We start from the raw sequence: 6,521 nt of genomic DNA on the forward strand, positions 1-6,521 counted from the left end.
ATACTTCAAAGGTAGAAGCAACCTAAATATCCATCAACAAATGAATGTAAAAAACAAAATGTGGTATATTATTCAGTCTTTATAAAGAATAAAATTCTAATATATGTTACAATATGAATAAACCCTAAAACATTACAAAAAATGAAATTAGTTAAAATTTATTTTCTAAGAAGGTTGGAAGTGAACTAGCTTGTTATTTTGAAATAACAACAACAAACAAGAATTTACTTGCCTTTTCCACAAAAACTGTATCTTGGGGTAATCAAATAATCGGTGAAGGAAAGTTTGTCTTCATAGAAATATTCTAGCATACAGGGAAAATTTAGAAATAAAATATCATCATTTTGCAACCTCTAATGAATTAACAGATATTTGTATTATCCAGATAAAGAAAATAGTTTATGAAGCAAGTCTGATTTATCATATTTCTCCCATAGATTTCCTTTTTTTAAAAAAAACTTATTTTTAATTGGTAGATGGACAGAATACCTTCATTTTATTTATTTTTATGTGGTGCTGAGAATTGAACCCAGTGCCTCACACATGCTAGGTGAGCACTCTACCACTGAATCACAACCCCAGCCCCTAGATTTCCTTTTTAATAGTGTGAACACTTAATTATTAACTCAAAATGGTAAGACCCTAAAGATCAAGTTTAAGAAAATGTCTTTTGTAAATTTATAGTACTATTTATACACACTGGTATTATGCTTTTTTTAAATTGGGTCTTTTATTTGTGATTAATGGTCAACTTGCAATAAACACACATTCAGTGAATATCTTTTATGTGGAAGGCACTGTTCTGGGTGCTGTCGGGTGTTACTTCTGCCCTGAGGAACTTTTGCAATAGTAGTGGGAAGATTCATTTATTGAATGGAGAATATGCCACAAATTTTTCTAGGTACTAAAGATACTGAGATAAATAAAATCAGTCAGTCACCTGGAGAAATTATAATCATGGAGGGGGACAGATGAACAAATGAAGTTGCAGTAGAGTTTAATGATTCATACATGTGCTAGGTACTGCTCTAAGTAACCAGGGCAAAGATTTATTTATTTTTTTATATAACAAATGACTGGTGAGTACTTATTATATGTCAAGTAACTGTTTTGAGTGTCAAGGATACTACAATAAACAAAATGGGCAAAAGTCTTCTCCTTTGTGTAGCTTATGTTCTCTCTTTTTGATCAGTGCATAAAAGTGAAACATAGGATATTTTGATACATGTATACAATGCATAATGATAAAATCAGGATAATCAGCATCTTCATCACCTCAAGCATTTATTATTTCTTTGAGGTGAAGTGAGAACATTGAAAAGCTTCTCTTCCAGCTATTTTGAAATATACAATAAATTGTCAGTAACTGTAATCACTCTATTGTGCTATAGTATTCTTGGACTTATGCCTCTTGTCTAACTGTAATTTTTACTTATTATCCAAAGTCTTTCTATTATCTCTCTCCCTTATTTTCCCTAGACTCTCATATCCACTAATCCTCTCTGTCTTTCTATGTAATCAGCTTTTTTTAGCTTCCACAAATGAGTGAGAACATGCAGTATTTATTTTTCTGTTCCTGGTTTATTTCACTTAACATAATATCCTATAGTTCCATCTATGTTGCCACAAATAGCACGATTTTATTATTTTTTTTAATGCCTGAGTGATATCCCATTGTGTTTATATACTATATTTTCTTAATCTGTTCATTCATTGGTAGAAATTTAGGTTTGCTACAAATCTTAGCTGCAGTGAACAATGCTGCAATTAACCAGGGAGTGCAAATATCTCCTTGACATACTGATTTTCCTTTCCTTTGGCTATATATCCAGTAGTGGGATTGCTGGATCTTATGATATTTCTAGATTTGGTTTTTTAAGGAACATCCATACTATTTTCCATAATGGTTGTACTAATTTACATTTCTACCAATAATGGCATTCAAGAGTTCCCATTTCTCCACATCTTTGCCAGCATTTGTTATCTTTTTTCTTCTTAATAATACCCTTTCTAAATGAGGTAAGATATCATCTTACTGTGATTGTATTAGTCAGCTTTGCATCTCTGTGACAAAACTCCTGAAAAAATAATCTAGAGGAGAAAAACTTATTTTGGCTTACCATTTCAAAGGTTTCTGTCCGTGGTTGGCTGGCTTCGTTGCTCTGAGTCTGAGGTGAAGCAGAATGTCATGATGAAAGGGTGTGCTGGGAGGTAAGATGCCTCATGGCATCTGGGAAGCAGATGTGCACGTGTGTGTGTGTGTGTGTGTGTGTGTGTGTGTGTGTGTGTGAGAGAGAGAGAGAGAGAGAGAGAGAGAGAGAGAAAACCAAAGGCTGGGGACAAGATATAGTCCTCAACCTTTCAACTAGCTCTAACCTCTTACAGTTTCTATCCCCTCTCAAAAGTCCACTTAAACTTTGAATCTATCAATGGATTAATCCATTGATTATTCCAATGATTAATCCATTGATGAGGCTTTAACCCTCATGACTCAATCACTTGCCCACATCCCCACCTCTGAACATTGTTGTTTTGGGAACCAAGCCTTTAACACAAGAGCCTTCATAGGGTATTCCAGATCAAGCCATTTGGTGGTTTAGAGTAACATTTCCCTGATGGATAATGATGTTGGACATTTTTCATACTCTTGGCCATATGTATGTCTTCTTTTGAGAAGCATCTACTTAGATCAGTTGCCCATTTCTTAGTTGTTTGTTTTGTTATTTGTTTTCTGTTGGGGGTTGTTTGAGTTCTTTATGTATGGTGAATATTAATCCTCTGTCAGACAGATAGTTAGCAAATACTTTCTCCCATTCAGCAAGTTATGTCTTCACTCTGTTGATTGTTTGGTTGTCACTGTGGTGGTGATGGTGGGACAGAGCTTCTTAGTTTAAGTGGTCCCATTTGTCTACTTTTGCTTTACCTGACTGTACTTTTCAGGTCTAATCTCCCCAAAATCTGTGCCCCAACCAATGTCCTGAAGTTCCCCCCATTCCTTCACCTCCCATTTACTTCCATTAGTTTCATAGTTTCTGGTCTTCCACTTAAGTCCTTGAAGTCCTTAATCCATTTTAAGTCCTTAAAGACATTAATCCGTTTTTCTGTTGTTGTTTTTGTTGTTGGTAAACTGGTGAGAGAAAGGGGTCTAGTTTTATTCTGCAAATGGATGTCCAGTTTTCCTAGAACCATTTATTGAAGAAGCTGTCCTCCTCTCAATATGTTTTCTTGGTGTCTTTGTCAGATATCAGTTGCCTTTAAATATGTGAACTTATTTCTGGGGTTTTCCATTCTGTTCCTTTGGGTTTGGTTTTATGCAGTTCTGGTTGCTATCACCACATAGCTTATAGGCTTGTTAGGAGATAAAGATGAACATGTGAAATACATAGTACATCAGATGATAATTAGTGAGGGTGGGGAGGCATTCACAAACTAGTAAACATAAACGTAATATTTTTAACATCAAGGTAAATACTTCACAAATAATATTTGTGGAAAATTTTATGGATGTAACAGGAGGGGCATCTAATCAGCTTGGGGAAGGGCAATGTAAGGGGAGCTGATAGATATGGCAATGTCTGATTTGAGTCCTTAAGAATGACCTGAAGAGACATTAGGAGGAAGGGGCAAGATTCAGCAGAAGGAGCAATATTTGCAAATACCATGATATACGAGATGCCATGGGGAAATGGGTAATTCAGAATGAGGTGAGAAACTAGGCTTTTAGTTGGGCATTGTGGGCCACAAAGGAGAACATGAGTTTTTTATCTGAAATTCTATGGTGAACTCACAAAAGATATTAAGCATGGAAGCAAAGTAATTGGATATTATTTCAGAAAGGCCATGTTTTGCTGTATAAAACTGATTGAATTAAAAAAAATGAAAACCAAGACCAAAAGCAGAAGAATATGACTAATAGACCCAAAAGAGAAATGACTAAGTCTGAATCAAAGCACCAGTTATAGGGGTTGAGAGGATAGAGACCCTCCTGAAAAATGTGTACAAACAAAAGAATGAGATTTGGTGAGCAATTGGAAATGAGGTTTAAATGAAAAAGAAATAAAGAATTGCCAAGATTTAAGACTATAGTATCATTTACTAAATTCAAGAGCTCATAGGGGAACAAGGGTAGGTATAATAATAATGTAATTGAGACTTGTTTACTTTGGAGCATTTATGGACATCCAGGTGAAACTCTCTAGGAGGTAAAGCAAGTCTGAAATTCAGGGAAATAACAAGGACTTGAGATAGAGATTCGGAAGTATCAGTTTATAGTAGATAGATGAAACCATTAACATAAATGAGAACATGAAGAAAATTTGAGATATAAATTGGGAAGAAGGCCAAGGAAGGAAACAGTGGGGAAAACCATGGGACAGGTGAAAGAAAAACAGCTCAAATGAAGGCTGTTAAAACATGATCAGAATCAGAAGGAGAAGACAACCCAGGAAGATGGTAACACAGATGCCAACATCACATAGAAGTTCAAATGGGAGGGAGTAGCCACCATCAACAAATACCAGGTAAAACCTTGTTGCTTAATTGCTTGACTTTCCTGCTAGACTTGTGCTCTGGGAGGGAATTTGTATTTCTTACCATCATATTCCCAGCTCCAGGTATAGCAGATGCTCCAAGTGTTTTGTGGAATAAATAAAGATTAAAGCTAAAAGACTCCATTGGACATGGGCAGCAAATAAGTCACTGGTAACTTTGATGAGAACAATTTTGGGGGGTGGGGGGGGGACGATGGCTTCCATGCAGCAGTGCATTGTTGAGATATACCTAGATATACATAGGATATGAAAAAAAATCGAAAAATCTTTTCAGAGGATTATTTGTGAAGGGGGAAAGGATAAAACAACAGAACTCAAGAGTGTAGAAGGATCATGGGAGGTTTTTAGTCATTGAGCTTATTTTTCAAAAGAATAGAAATCTGAACAGGAAATGGGGCAATTCTGTAGAGGAGGTATGCTTTGAAAGGAAAGGAGAGAGAATCTAAAATTTGGGTGGAGGAAGGACATAAACATGGAAACATTTGCATAAAAATTAAAAAGAAGAGAAACAACTTTTTAGGAACTTTCACCAGTCACTGCGTGACTTAACTCTCAAATAACTGATGATCCAAAAAGTATTCACTGTTGAGCGAAGGATGAAATCACTTGGAAGGGTCCGGGAATGTCTTGTGTAGTGTGTTTCAGACCAGTGGAGGTGAAGAAGCAGTTGGGACATTCCAGGTGAAATGACCTCAGAGGTAGTGCTTTCTAATGAAAAAGAACTTCTGGGTCTTTTCAAACCATGCTACAAATTGATCAAATGGAGAAAATTTTGGCCATTATATCTTTAAATATTTTTTCCGTCCTCACCTGCCTCTCCTCACCCACTGGGACTCCAATTACACACACCTTAGGCTGCTTGATGTTGCCTACAGCTCAATGATGTTCTGTTCGTCTTTCCCCCCGCAGTGTGTTTAGTCTTTGTGGTTCATTTTGGATAGTCTCTATTGTGCTTTCAAGTCTACTGATCTTTTCTTCTTGTAATGTCTAATCTGCTCCTAATCCCAGCCACATCCAGGCCACTTTTCAACTCCAGAGGTTTGAGTTAAGTCTTTTTAGTTAGCTTCCATTTCCCTCCTCATCATGCTCATGTTTTCCTCTGACTTTTTGTACATTTGGACTATATATAATACCTGTTTTAATGTCTTTGTGTACAAGTTCTGTCATCTGTATCACTTCTTGGCCTGTTTTTATTGACTTCCTTCCTATCCTTGGTCTTATATTCCTGCTTCTAAGCATGTTTAATCATTTTTAATTTAGTATCAGACATTGTTAAGTTTAATGATTTTGGGGTGCTGGATGTTTATAATCCTTTAAATATGTTTGGTCTTTGCATTGTGATGCAGTTAAACTACCGGGCAATAGTGTACTGTTTTTGAAGCTTCCTCTTAAATTTTGTGGGTACAGAATAATCTTTCAACTAGGGATAACTAGCTACTAGTGTTGAGTCGATACCCTTCTGTAAGGCTCCACTCAGTTCCTTATGTGTTTGGAAGTCTTTCTACTCTGGCTCATGGGAACATAGAGTATTCCCAGCCCTGTCTGTGCTTCAAGGATTGCTCCACCTGCTTCTTTCCAGTAGCTTGTTCTCCAGCCTTGGTACTTTCCTCAAATCCAAGTGCTGACTTCTAGTAATGCAGCTGAAAACTCAAGGAGACCCCCTGCAAATATCTGAAGTGCTCCTTCATTGTAGCTTTCTCTCCAATGTTCTGTCCCCCTGAAGACTTACTGCTTCGGTATCTCCAAACTCTGAACCTTGTCTCAACTCTGAGAGATTGCAGGCTACCCTTTTCCTGTGCAATGGCCTGAAAATTCTCTAGGCAAAAAGCTGGAACCTTCATTAGGCTCATTTTCTGCCTTTTTTTTTTTTTTTGAGGGTAGTGGTTCTCTGTCCTGCTGTGCCTGCTTTCCAATGTCTGTCACCATTGTTTTAAGCTTTTGTTTAAGAAGGGAAGGTAGTGGGAGGAGGAG

The sequence above is a fragment of the Urocitellus parryii genome, chromosome 5, assembly GCF_045843805.1.
Source record: "Urocitellus parryii isolate mUroPar1 chromosome 5, mUroPar1.hap1, whole genome shotgun sequence".
In the NCBI taxonomy this organism is placed as follows: Eukaryota; Metazoa; Chordata; class Mammalia; order Rodentia; family Sciuridae; genus Urocitellus; species Urocitellus parryii.